The following is a 15,337-nucleotide window of genomic DNA, read 5'->3' as shown; positions in this document are numbered from 1 at the left end:
AGAAGGTTGGATGGGTGATGAAAAATAGCAGCCAATTGTGCTGTTTTGGGCATAATTGCCCTCTTAATTGGTGGCGGGCGTGTTTCCGGCTTTTGCATGTGCCCGCCGACCGAAATATCGCACGAGCATGGGATGAAGTCGGGACGCTCGCTCAACATTATCTCGCGTGATTTCACGCCCAGTTGGGTTGGGCGTGTGCCTGCCCGATCAGCCTAAAATTCAGCCCTTAGAATTATAGGGCAGAATTTTTAGGTCAGTGGGCGGGCGCGATTGGTAGGCCCGGGATTGGCTGGGGAACCGATCGCCGATTGCGATCATCCCCCAACCGCGATGTTAATTGGCCAGCCAGCGTGAAGTGCGCGCTGAGAAGCTCAGCGCTGCCGGGCTGGGGGTGGGATGAGGGCAGGCGCTGACATCAGCGCGGGTGCAGGCGAGTGCTGACAGAAAGCTCCCTGAAGCCAGAGAGCTGCTTCAGGGAGCTGAAGACCTGAAAAGCATTAAATAAAGTTTTTAAGATCAGGATAAAAATCTGTAAGGTTCACAATCAGTCACCTGAACTTTTACATTATAAAAATGCTGTCCATAAATTTTTCTTCTTCTTTTATTTAATAACGGAAACCTCATCCCACCCTTGGATGAGGTTTCATGAAAAATACACAGTCTGCCTGGCCAATTCACTCATCCGCCAACCGTAAGGTTGGATGGACCATGAAAAGTTGGGGACAATTGCACTTTTCATTACCTTAATTGGCCTCTTAATTGTCGGCCGGCACGCTTCCGACTTTTGCACGTGCCCACCGGCCAAAATATTGCACGAGCGTTGGATGGCTTTGGGACACTTGCCTGACGTCGTCTCAGGCGGTTTCAGCCTGATCAGGTTGGGGGCCGTGCCCACATGCCGAGCTAAAAATTCTGCCCATAGAATAGTTGCAGCAGTGAATGTGCCATTTGTCCTGTCATGTCTTTGTTAGCTCTCTGAAGGAGCAATTCACCTTGTACCATTCCTTCGTTTTATCCTCATTATCCTGCATGTTCTTCCTTTACAGATGATAATCCAATTCCCTCTTGAATGCCTTGATTGAACCTGCTTCCACTGCGCTCTCAGGTAATGCATCCTAGATCCTAACCACTCGCTGCGTGAAAAGTTTGTCCTCCTGTCAGCATGGCTTCTTTTGCCAATTACTTTAGGTTTTTACCCCCTGGTTCTCGATCTTTCCACCAATGACAACAATTTCCACTAATGTACTCTGTCCAGATCACTAATGATTTTGAATACCTCCAGCAAATCTCTCAACCTTCTCTTCTCCAAGGAAAACAATCCCAACTCCTTCAATCTATCTATGCAACTGAAGCTTCTCATCCCTGGAGCCATTCTCATGAATTTTTCCTGCACCCTCTCCAATGCCTTCACATCCTTCCTAAAGTGTGGACACAATATTCCAGTTGAGGCTGAACTAGTGTTTTAATGTAACTTCCTTGATTTTGTATTCTATTCCCCTATTGATAAAGCTCAGGGCACTGTGTGCTTTATAAACCGGTCTCTTAATCTGTCCTGTCACCTTCAATGATTTGTGTACACATACACCCAGTTTCTTCTAAAACAAAAACAGAAATACCTGGAAAAACTCAGCAGGTCTGGCAGCATCGGCGGAGAAGAACAAAGTTGACGTTTCGAGTCCTCATGACCCTTCAACAGAACTAAGTAGTAATAGGAAAGGGGTGAAATATAAGCTGGTTTAAGGGGGAGGTGGGAGAAGAAGGAGGGGGGTGTTGTTGGGACAAGTAAGCAGTGATAGGAGCAGATAACCAAAAGATGTCACAGACAAAAGAACAAAGAGGTGTTGAAAGTTATATTATCTAAAAGAATGTGCTAATTAAGAATGGAGAGCAGGACGAGCAAGGTAGCTCTAGTTGGGCTGGACCACCCCCACCACTAAGAGTGTTAGAAAGGAATTGCATTGAGAGGATGGAATAACATTTGTGGAGGGTGACTATGAGCTGTGAGCTGAGGGTGAGTGTCAGCATTGGCTATTCAGATGAGGATGTGAGGAGGCTCCTCGAGAATGAGAAATGAGTGGAGCTGTGAAGTGTGTTGGTCTGAGGAAGAGAATGATGGGAAAGTCAGAGTTTGAGGGTTGGCTCCTGAAAGTGGTCATTATTCACCTTTCCTCCACTCATGAGGTCATTGCACCGCACCCAGCTGTAAGCTGCCACACTCCTGCAGCTCACTTTATCAACCACTTCCAGCCACACCTTTTGGTCTGAGAGGCTGGCCTCTTCCTCCTGTCCAGGCACTTACAGCCTGCAGCAGGACCTCCAGGGACGGGGGTGGGGGAAACCTTCTTGTGGTTGACAAAGCCTCAGAAATCAATGTACAGTTCAGCCATTCTGACCACTGCCAGGGTCCATTTAAATAGAATTCCTTCCATTGGCAGGTGAGGATCACCATCGCGCCTGCACTCTGTCATCATTCATGAAACCTGAAAGTCAGATGATAATGCCATGGCTGCTGAATTAAACAGTCACAGTAAAGCCCATTCCAGCAACAATTGGGTTCCCACCTGTGGGTGCCCCCGACCCCACCCCAGAGTGCGTCAAGTTTGTTAAAATTTTGTCCATTAGGTTCAATATTATTCAACATTATTGTAAGATTTCAAGATTTAGGAGCAGGGGTTGAAGAGATATCGGGACAGGGTGGGCAAATGTGCTCAAAACTATTTGCTCGTTGCTCATGTGCAGGGAAAATACCAACAATGATGAGTGACCTGAATGGCCTGTTTCTGTGCTGTACCCAGAATGGATATGATGTAGTAGATATGACAGATAATCCAGATGTTGTGCATTCAAATCTCACCACAGTAAATTGTGAAACTGGATTAATTAAATCTGGTGATTTCTGGGCTGGGACCAAATAAAATAACTATGATTGCCGTAAACCCAGCGAGATCACTAAAGTCCTTCAGCGGAGAGAATCTGCTGCTCTTACCTGGTTCAAACATGATTCTGTTTACATATTTTGACTCTTAATGCCCTTAGGGCTTCATGGGATGTGCAATATGTGTGGCCATGTCAGAGTCACCCACAACCCAAGAAAAAAATACTTATTACAAATTGAATTTTTTTCTATCATTGCAGCACTTAATGTCAAATACAGGACAGAGAGTTTGGTTTGCAAGCAAGCATATGCACTGCAGAAATTCACCAAGGCTCCTTAGACAGCACCTTCCAAACCCACGACCACTACCGTCTAGAAGGACAAGTTCAGCAGATAGATGGGAACACCACCACCTGGAAGTTCCCATCCAAGTCACTCACCACCCTTACTTAGAAATATATCACCGTTCCTTCACTGTCACTGGACCAAATTCCTGGAGCTCCCTTCCTAACAGCATTGTGGGTGTACCCACACCACATGGACTGCAGAGGTTCAAGAAGTCAGCTCACCACGACTTTCTCAAGGGCAACTAGGAATGGGAAATAAATGCTGACCCAGCCAGTGAAGCCCACGAATGAATTTTAAAAAATTAAACATATCATCTAATTAAATTAATAAATTAAAGATTGAGCTCCTTTTAAAGCAGTTGTTGTTCGTCTTAGGTTCCCACCTGTGGCTGTCTGTCTGTCAGTCTGTCTATCTTTTAAACATCCATTTTGTTTGATTCTTTTTTGAATTATTGGGCAGAATTTAATGTCTTCCCTAGAGACAACGGGTGGAGGGGGATGGGGGAGGGGGAGGGGCGGCATTGTGAGCAGCCAGGAGAGTGCAGGGTGAGAGCCTGCCAACTCCCCGCCTCCCCCCATTGCTGATTAAGTTGGGGGTGCGAAGGCTTACGGGTGGCCATCTTGCCTGGACACAAATTGACGCCCACTTAAGAGCCTCATCTCACCACCACTGGTACTCAACAGAGGCAGGTGGGGTGCTTGCCTTGAGGGGAGGCTGCCAAACAAACCCTGTCAGGTTTACTTGCGGAATAGTGAAGGTGTCCCTCATTGACAGGCACCCAGTGCCTGATAGAGGAACCAGGCATCAGGAAGGAGGGCTCTCTGGGAGCCACCCACTGCCCTTTCCTCTGACCTCCCCCCCTACTCCTCTCTGCAGCAACTACCACCACCTCTCCGACAAACTGGTTCCTGTGACCCCACCCCCCCCACCCACCCACCCCATCCCACTAGCACATACCTTTCTTCAGGGATGCCATGATAGTCCCTGGTGAAAACCCAAGTGTACTACTGGAAGCAGCCACAGCTCCTGATGGCGCTGTAAATAATGGAGTTCCACCAGCCTTTGATTGGCTAGCAACTCTCAGGGAAGGATTTCCACCCAAATTGGGGAGCTGCAGCAATTAAATGTTCCCCATGAAGCCAGGAATCCCAGCGGCAGAGTTCCACGGCCAATTAGAGACTTAATTCCCTTCGGCTTCCCAGAGGTCAGGTCGGTAGGGGTGCCGCCATGTTTGTTGCTGTCATCATGCCTCCCACTCCCACCATTAAATTCGACCCATTCTCTTCAAATTTAAAAGCTACTAGGGTAGCACACCTAATTATGACTGGTTACATTCACCTTCACATTCTATGATGGACAAGTGTGATAATTAGAATTTAATATCTACACTTTGAGAACAGAATTACCATGGAAATTGGGTCTGTTGGGTGAGGATGTGATTGTAGGATCTTACCACAGGATCTAGCTTAATTCCAAAGTAACAAATCATTGAGAGAGATGAGCTGATTCTTTCAAAAAGAAAAACTACATATATTCAAAAATTGCTGTCTATAGTTTAATATTTTTTAATATGTTACTGTGCTACATTACCGCTAAAAATTCAATCTTGTGGGTAGGAGATTTTCAGCATTTGTATTCTATACATGATAAAGTAATTTGCAGCTTTCATGCTTGTAAAACAATCATTGGCAATTCACTAGTATATTGTTTCCCTGCCAAATGGAATTAAATCACTGCAATTTATTTTAATTATATATAATTATATAATGTAATACAATGTCAAATGCTTCTATCATGGTGTCTGCTATCGTTTGATGTCTGCCATGAGATCTTCTGACTTGTTGGCAAGTTGGCAAAGGTGGGATGAAATTTAGAAGATTGGAAGGTCACCTGTTTGGCCCCATAATTTTCATTAAAAAGGGGTAATTTTGACTTGTGACAAATATTATAAAATGTGCAATGTCAGCTTAGTTGGCAGTTAATCGCATCTCCTGATATCCGCGTCTACTTAGAATAGGTAGAGGTGTTTAACAAATGGCCGAGCTCATATTGCATGATTAACACCGATCACTAAAAGTCATAATTACTCCTAAATAGACAAGAGCCAAACCCACAAAATATAAACCAATAAATGTAACACCAGGTATATGAAATGCTTTGTGAATGACCTAATAGATGAATATGTGGAAACCCATTGTTTCTTAAAGGATGAATTTAGGAAAGGAAGGCATCATTGAACCAGCATGGTGGCTGTTTTTAAAGGCATCATAGGGGATAGCCCTACAGTTGAAATTGTACTTTGAGGATTTTCAGAAAGACATTGATAACAATCTATGGCCGGAATTTTGACATCGGTGTGCAGGGGCGGGCCCGACACGCCGACGCGTAAAATGACACATGGTGATGTCGGGTGTGCGTACTGATGTCACCGCGTGCCATCGCGATATTTCGGTGGGTGGGTGCGCTATGAGCTCTGATGTGCGCCCGCCATTAATTAACGGGCCACTCAAAGCCCTTGAGGCAGTAATAGACAGAGATCATTCGGAGCTCGTGCAATCTTCAGAGCATCACATGGGTGCAATGGGCAGGTGGTTAAAAAACCTCATCCACGGGCAGGATAAGAGGGATGGTATTTATTAGGCATTTACTTTTCAAACTTACTGCTACTTGATTGTGTGAACAGGAGAACGTCAAATCTCTTTGGAGCTGCTTGTACAGGAATAACAGGCTTCAGGTCAGGACTCTGGAGTAAAGATCATTCTTGGAGCCTTGCAGGTTTCAGGCAGCCTTCCCTTAGCCTGAGAATGGGAGTTGTGCTCTCCACTGGAAGCACCTCTTCTGAGGAGGAAGAGAGTGCCAGAAGGGCGAGGAGGCCAGGAGTCCATATTCAGCCTCCAGAGGAGCCAGCTTTGGGAGGACAGGCACAGGCACAAGGGCCAACAGGAAGTGCAAGGTGGAAGGTGCCACAGAAGGCGCCACTATCCTGCTGCCAAGGTTTACAGGCGGCGAAGTAGGTGCAATGCCGAAGGAGGCCCCGCCTCTCAAGGGACAAAGTAACCTCCATATATCAGATGATAGGTCCTGAGATCAGCGCCAACTGTGTGGGTGGGCACCCCATGCCAGTGGCATTGAAGGTCACGGCTGCCCTCAACTTCTATGCCTCCGGCTCTTTCCAGGGGTCGGTGGGTGATCTTTGTGGAGTCTCCCAGTCAGTTATCCACAGTTGTGTCAAGCAGGTGACAGACGCTCTGTTCAGGCGTGCATTGACTTTCATCCACTACTGCTGGGACGAGGCCAGTCAGGCAGAGTTAGCCAGAGGCTTTTCAGCGATTGCTAGGTTCCCCCGCATCCAGGGTGCAATCGACTGTACACATGTGGCCATCAAGGCGCCAGCAGGTGAGCCCGGTGCCTTCATCAACAGGAAGGGCTTCCACTCTCTGAACGTGCAGATAGTGTGTGACCACAGGATGCTGATTCTGCAAGTCTGTGCAAGGTACCCATGACGCATCCATCCTCAGATACTCCCAGGTGCCGGGTCTCTTCAGTGCTCCAGCCCGGCTGGATGGGTGGCTGATGGGTGACAATGGCTATCCCCTCAGAAGGTGGCTCATGACGCCTCTCCGCCATCCAAGAACAGAAGCTAAGCAGCGCTACAATAGGAGCCACACCTCCACAAGGGCTATGATAGAGAGAACCATTGGTCTTCTCAAGATGTGCTTCTGATGCCTGGACCGTTCAGGATCCGCTCTCCAGTAACCCCCAGATCATGTGTCACTGATAGTGGTCGCATGCTGCACTCTCCACAGTCTGGCGCTGGAAAGGTGCTGGGGGGGGGGGGGTGGGGAGGTGGGGGGGGGGGAGGGGGGATGCGCAATGGAGGAAGATGATGTAGACACAGATGCTCTGGTTGCACACGATGGATCCAGTAGTGAGTCCACGGATGAGCAAGCTCAGGAGAATGCTGAGGAGATAGGCACTGACACAGGAAATCTCCTAGGAGGCAGGGACACCCGGGAGGCTTTAACCCAATGAACCTTCAGCTGGCCCACCACAGATGGACCACCAACACACGCCAGGGCTGCAGGCTCCATACTCGATACCTGAGAGCAACATCTACCTGGTTAGGAACATTAACTATGTGCCTTGTCAATAAAGTTCAATGACAAACAAGTCACTCATAACATCATGGGTTCCTGTACACCTGCAGAAGTAAGGAAACACCCTGAGTCTTGCTCACAACTAAAGCATTTTATGATTTTTCACAAAACAAAACAGAAAAGAAAGTTAATTCACAGGTGTTGAGCTGCACACTGACTAATAATCAATTAATACCGGGGCAACAGAAAACCACCAGTGAGAAACCCATGGTGTGCCAAAGGCTTTCTGCTTACGTTTGCGGGTGCTACGTCTAGATGCTCCCCCCTCGCTGGCACTGGCATTTGAGACAGCCTGCTCACTCAGCTGTCCTGTTGGCCTTGATAACCTTGGCGGGCGTCCTCTGGCCCGTGGAGCCTGTGATGGCCCCACCTGGGCGGGAGCAGCCAGTGGCACGTCTGGCATCTCCTCAGCCGCCGCAACTTCATCAGATCCCAAGGTCACTGGCAGAGGGGTGGAGGAGCTGCTGCCCTCACCTGGAATGTCATGAGAGGAGCCCGCAGTGACGACAGGCAGCTCGTGCGCCAAAGTGAGGTCGCTTCGGACCTCCCTGCTCACTATTGATGGACGGGCACCCAGCTGGGATACTGGGTGCCCCATCCATCTCCCACACTGACACTGAACGGCTCAGGTCATTGCTGCTGTGAGGGCTTGCAGGTCCAAGCACATCCCCAGGAAGCCCTGATAGTTCTCCTGCAGGAGCCTCTCCATGAGAGTCGCCACTCTCTCCTTGGAGGAGTCATTGCGCTCGGCCACGAGGGTCAATGCATTGCTGATGCTCCGCATGGGCTCCTCCATCACGGAGACCATGGCAAACGTTCCCTCATGTATCTCCACCAGATCCTCCCGCACACCCTGCTGGACTTCCAGCATCTGCTCAGGGACGACTCCAGAGGCACACCATCAGCCACCGACTGAGCATGTTCCTGGGCCCCTGCAGTCCTCCAACTGCTGGCGCCCTGGGCACTCTCTGTCTCCACCTGCACCTCAAGCGAGCGTGAAGTGCCCTCACCACTGTGCCCCTGTCGATATTACCCCCACTGAGGTGCTAGTATCTGTGCTGGTGTCTGCCTGGCTGAGATAGTGTGGCGCTGGTGCTTGTAAGTCGTCAGGGCCCTCAGGTGTTAGTGGCGGGCCCTCTGCCTCCTCATTCCGGGCCTGCTCCGGTGGGGCTGAAAGGAGGAGCAAGGACATTTGATTAGTTGAAGTCGTGACACTGTTAATGTGCATACCTGGCCCCCGGATCAGGATGTGCTCCTCCTTCCATAATTAATGGGAAACCCATGTTGGAAGCTGAATTCACTAAACAGTCAACAGTGGAATGGTTGCAAAGACAGACATTGTGACCTCAGTGCACGGCACTCTTACCTCCGACTGGCACCTCAACCTCACCGCTACCGGTTGACCTGGGCGCATTGTGCCTCTCCAGCTCGAGAGCCTCCTGCTCGTATCTAGTGAGAATGAGCAATTGTGCCTGCCCCTCCGACAGTCCACATCCACCCAGAGTTATTGTGTGTGGTCTTCTCCTGAAAAGGACAGAGGAGCATTGATTAGTCCACCCTGTACCTGGATTGCCATTGCATCTCTGCCACCCCCACCTGAGTGAAACATTGCAGGACTCCTGTGAATCGTGACCCTGGAGCAGCCGTACACTCGCTCCAAGCAGCCAGGGCTGACCCCCTTGTCCAGAAGCTGCCTCTATCATATTTGCCATCCACACTGTATCACCTTCCAAAGAAAGGAAGCACTAACACCTAGAAGGGCAAGGGCAGTAGATGGATGGCTGCCCCGCCACCTGGAAGTTCCCCTCCCAGTCGACTGCACCTAGGTACAGATCCTTGAGGTGGGTGGAAGTATACCACAGGCAGTGGATACAGAAGCCAGCTCAGCACCACCCTCTTCGGGTCAACTGGGCATGGGCAATAAATACTGGCCCACCCAACGAAGACCACATGCCGTGAATGATTCAATGCAGTAAATACATTCAGAGTTGCCGGGGGGGTGGTGGGGGTGGGGTGGGGCGCGGTGGGGCGGGTGTGTGTGTGTGTGTGTGGCCAAGGCGGGGAGGCGCAGTTGTGGCCAGGGGGGCCAACTTAACTGCTGTTTTAAGTGACCCATGCCAACACGGTATTCACCCTTCCCAATTGCAACAGGTCGTTGAAGCGCTTGCGGCACTGAGCCCAGGTGCATCAGTGCCGACCTTTTCTGCTACCTCCTCCCAGGCATGTTTCAGCGGGGCCTCCTCCTCCCATCCCTCAGCACGAGGATTTCACGCCATGCTGCAACCTCCTCGAGGAGGGCAGCAAGGCACTCATTTGAGAAGTGAGGGGCACAGTGCCCCGCTGCCTGGCCTGCTCTCCAACAGCACTCTCGGGAACCCTTCTGGTTGCCATCATTGCCAGCCTTTGGAAGGCCGCCTGCACGCTCTTTAAACAGGCTGCCGGATTGCCATTGGACCCGGTGGTCATTGGAGTTGCCCACTGTCCCCGGGAGCCGCGATCTACACTGGGCGGGCCTTAATTGGCCCACTCGCGTAAAATGGCAGCGCAGAGCCGATCGCGGATAGCGATTGGCTCCACACCCGCCCGTGCCTGCTCCCGACCGGCCCACCCAACATGCAGAAAATTCTCCCCCTTCTGGTAAGGATGAACAGAAGAAGAGCCTAAGACATAAATATAAGGCAAGAAAGAAAATTGGCTTATGAAATGTTACTGATAAATGAGCATTTTTTAAGCAGGAAAGCTTTTACAAATTGGATGTCTTGAGATATACATATTGTTCACTTAGAAAATGTAGATGTACAAAGGGACCTGCGTGTCCTTGTCCATAAGTCACTGAAAGCTAACATGCAGGTGCAGCAGGCAATTAGGAGGCTAATGGAATGTTAGCCTTTATCGCAAGAGGATTTGAGTACGGGAGTAGTGAAGTCTTGCTTCAATTATATGGATGCTTGCTTAGACCGCACCTGGAGTAATGTGTGCAGTTTTGGTCTCCTTATCTCAGAAAGGATATTATTGCCATAGAGGGAGTGCAACAAAGGTTCACCAGACTTGTTTCGGGGTTGGCGGGACTGTCTTATGAAGAGAGATTGGGGAAACAGGGCCTGTATCCTCTATCATTTCAAAGAATGAGAGGTGATCTCATTGAAACCTATAAAATACTCAAAGAGATGGACAGGGTTGATGCAGGTAAGATGTTTCCCCTGGTTGGGGGGTCTAGAACCAGGGGACACAATTTCAAAATAAGGGAGAAGCTGCTTAGGACCGAGATTAAGGTAAAGATTGATAGATTTCTGATTAACAATAATGTAACAATAAGGTTATGGGGATAGTGTGGGTAAAAGGCATTAAAACCATGATCGTATTGAATGGTGGAGCAGGCTCAATGGGCTGAATGGACTTCCCCTCTTCCTATGTTCCTATGTGCCTAAGGTTACATTAAATAAACTGTTTAAATTTGCAGTTATAAAAGAATGATTTGTATTTATGTAGTGTTTTTCACAACCTCAGAACATCCTGAATCACTTTACAGCCTTTGAAATGCTTTTGAAGTGCAGTGTAGGAAACATGTGAGCCACTTTTCACACAGCAAGGTCCCATAAAGAGAAATATGTGTGAAGCGCATTAGATAATGCTGACTGGCTAATACTAAAAGAAAACGCAAGGATGTAATGAGGAACAATGAGGCCATTTTTGTGTGGGGGGGGGTTAATTGAGCAAAAAAACTGACAATAGATATACTGCCTCATTCCCCTTACTGACATGTTACTAATAGACTGCTACTGAAGTATGCAAATCAGGGTTCAAAGTAGAGTGACCTAACCTTATAGGAACCTCTGTGGACTGCTCTGTAAATGCAGAACAAAAGTACTGTGGCATTGATACCTTTGTAGTCAAGCTTTTTCTGGCACCAGGAGACTTTTCTATTGCTGCAGGTATCTCAGAGTGACCCCAATCCTGAATTGCCTCCATCCTCGTGAAAGGAAATTATTCTAATGAGACCCAATGTTGATAAATGATTCGGCCTCACGCCTGCTTTTATCAGTCAAGTGTTTTGCTGACAAATGTACTTGAAAGATGAATTTTTGCAGTGTTGCACTTGTAGAGCATTGCAGCACTAACCTGTCATCTTAATAATGATACAGAGATGAAAGAGTTAAATCATTATCTTAACAGCATTAGACTCTTTTTCGAGAATCGCCTCTGTCTTAGACTGCTGTGGTTTACCATGCTAAGTGATCCATTTAGACATGAATCATATCCTTGATATCATTCAACACTTCAAATAACAGGAAACAGGAGGGCAATTAGGATTGCTAGGGTCCCAGTTCTTGTGATTCAGCTGACTCTTTACTGCATAATACATGGCTGTGTGTGCATTGGTCTCCAATTTAGAAAATCATAGCCATTTCCTCCTTTAAAAATGCTGTCTGATGCTCGTAAATCTGGTGTACCTTTTCTGTATCAATTTAAAGACCGTATTTCCTGCTGTAGGATGTAGATTGTGTCTGATTCTCTGACAGGCTTTAATCTATTAATGATCAAGTAGGTGAGCAGTTGTGGGGTGGGAACTAACTGAACTGGCTCAGCAGGTTCAGCTGGAGTAGACCGAAAGGTTCTGGAAAAATATTCGACATATAATCAGAGGCAGAAGTTTTTCAGCACCAGAGATAGCTTTTTCAGCGAAAATGCAATTATCAATATTTTTCGTGCTTGCAGGTTATTTAAGTATCATGGAAACACTACTATCCAACAATTCTATGAAAATCCAGCAGGTTACTAACTAGAAGAACAATCTGGAAAATATATTTTGATTGGGGAAGGGAAAAAGGCAGAAGAACCACATTTCTTTTGCCACAATGACATCATTCACAATTAATGATCATGCAGTTGAACTGACTTATGTCATTGACTTGCATTTTGAAACAGTTTTGCGAGATATTTTTCATGGAACGAGCACACCTTTGAGATTTCCTCACTGTCTTAAGACTTTGTGTTATCTTACTTTTCATCATTTTAAAATGTGGTTTTATATTCTGACCTCTTTAGATTTCTCTCCACACATTAAGATAACCTGACAATACGTGAGCAGACCTCTGTTGTCCTAGATTATCCAGATTGCTTTCTGATTGTTCCTTCCTAGCCATGGGGCAAAGTAGAGCTTCCACTTGGCATCTGCCCAAAAGTGGTAGAGCCAAAACAGAAGCTATCCTTATAAGGGAATCATGGGTATAAACTAGGATCTTACCATGGGTTTAGGTTGTCAGTGCTTTGTATCATTATGCCAATTAATCATTCTTATTAGCAACCAATGATCTTCCTTCCATCATAAGGTCAGAAGTGGGGATATTCGCTGATAATTGCACAATGTTCAGCACCATTCTTGACTCCTCAGATACTGAAGCAGCCCATGTCCAAATGCAGCAAGACCTGGACAATATCCAGGCTTGGGCTGACAATTGGCAAGTAGCATTTGCGCCACACAAGTGCCAGGCAATGACCATCTCCAAGAATCTGACCATCTCCCTTTGACATTCAATGGCATTACAATCACTGAATCCCCCACTACCAATATCCTGGGGGTTATGATTGACCAGAAACTGAACTGGACTAGCCATATAAATACTGTGGCTACAAGATCAGGAATCCCGCGATGAGCAACTCACCTCTTGACACCCCAAAGCCTGCCCATCATCTACAAGGCACAAGTCAGGAGTGTGATGGAATACTCCCCACTTGCCTGGATGAGTGCAGCTCCCACAACATTCAAGAAACTTGACATCATCCAGAACAAAGCAGCCCACTTGATTGATGCCACAGTCACAAACATTCACTCCCTCCACCACCGACGCATAGTAGCAGCAGTGTGTACCATCTACAAGATGCACTGCAGGAATTCACCAAGGCTCCTGAGACAGCACCTTCCAAACCCACGACCACCACCATCTAGAATGCAAGGGCAGCGGATAGATGGGAACACCACCACCTGGAAATTCCCCTCCAAGTCACTTGCCACCCTGAATTGGAAATGTATCGCCATTCCTTCACTGTCGCTAGGTCAAAATCCTGGAACTCCCTTCCTAGCATCACTGTGCGTGTAACCATACCACATGAATTGCAGCAGTTCAAAAGGTTAGCTCATCACCACCTTCTCAAGGGCAACTAGGGATGAATTTTTTTAAAAATCAGAATATCAAGATTTCCTATAAACAACAGCTTTAGTTGTTAAACATAGAAATATAGGAACATAGGAAATACTCCTTGGGCCTGCTCCACCATTCAACTAGATCATGGCTAGTCTTCTACCTCGATGTCATCTTCCTGCACTACTCCCATATCTCTTGATATCTTTAATAAAAATCTCTAGAAACCCATCGAATTCTGTCTTGAATATGCATTGAACTGAGCCTCAATAGCCTTCTGGGATATGGAATTGCACAGATTTACCACACTCTGAGTGAAGAGATTCCTCCTCATCTCAGTCCTAAATGGCCTACTCACTATCCTCAGACTGTGAGCCCCGTTCGTGATAACCAGCCATGGGAAACATCCATCCTGCATCTACCCTGCCGAGCCCTGTAAACATTTTGTGACATGTTCACCCCTGTAGTAATACATCAAGATACATTTGAGAAAGAAGCAAAGGCAGGTCGTTGAAACTGCTGTTGGCTAAGGTAATGAGAAGGTATTGCTTCGCATCCCTAAAGTCACAGACAGGAAAGTCAAGGCCTTTGGAGTTGGATGGAGGGATATATTCACAAACTTACATTATGAACAAGTAAGAAAAAATATTCTTCAGGTTGAAGGGGTAGGTTATCCTTGGCACCTTGCTCCCTCATCTTTTCTCCAAACTATTCAGTCATGATTGCTCACAGTTCCAGGCTTCACCCTTGGTAGAATTTCAACTTGTGTACTTACATTGCTAAGTTCGCACTAATATGGTGCATAGGGAATTATTAACAACACATTGTAGTTGGGTGGGGCCGGCTGGATGGACCAGTGGATCTTTTCCCATCTTTCGTTGTTTGTATGTTTAGCACTTACACAATGATCAACTGCAGTAATGCAGAAGTTCTCAGTATGGAATCAAGTATTGATTATTGTGAAAACATATGAGTGTTGAAAACATGCAGCAAAAAATCGGTGTTTGAGAGAGTTATATATGTTTTGGGAAATATTTCATCTGAATGATTCCACCTGAATCATTTTTCTTTTTACCTCATATAAATATAAAATGTCATATTATTAAACCTCAAATTATAAAAGCAGTAGAATCATCAGACATACAGATGTAACAAAAGCTGGCATAAGTTTTACTCAGATCCACATATAGGTTTTTAACTGGTGAATTGGTTAATTGGCTCGCAAAGGTCAGTTTAGGGTCCATTACTCTTTTCAGTTTTTAAAAACGACCTAGTCTCGGTCGTAGAGAGCAGCAGTATAAAGTTTGTAGATGATACAAAACTTGACAAAGTTATGAGAGAATAGTTATAGGCTTCAGGATGACATAGATACAATGGTGAAGTATGGCAGAAGTGTGGCAGATGGAGTTCAATGTGGGAAACTGTATAGTGATGCACTTTGGGAGAACTAATATGGAAAGACTGTGCGGTAAGAGTGGCATAATTTTGAAAAATGTAGATAAGCAGGAGACCTTGGTATCCATATATGCATGGAAAGTTAGTAAGGTGGTTCAAAAAATATCGATCACCTAGGTTTATAAATAGGTTAATAAAATATAAAAGCAAAGAAGCAATGCTAGAATTTAATAAATAACTTATTTGGCCTCAGCTGGAGTATATTGGATAATTCTGGGCACCAGGGGCTGGATTTTTTGGGGCGCTACAATTCACGCCTCTCCCCCAGCTGAAAAGTCAGAGGGAACACATGCACAATCTCAATGCCTGCCCCGCAGAAATATAATGCTGGGAGCAGCATTAATTGTTTTAAGGCAAGACTT

Source organism: Cetorhinus maximus, chromosome 1 (genome assembly GCF_964194155.1).
Source record: "Cetorhinus maximus chromosome 1, sCetMax3.hap1.1, whole genome shotgun sequence".
NCBI classification, from domain to species: Eukaryota; Metazoa; Chordata; class Chondrichthyes; order Lamniformes; family Cetorhinidae; genus Cetorhinus; species Cetorhinus maximus.
Note: the sequence above shows the minus strand (reverse complement) of the source record.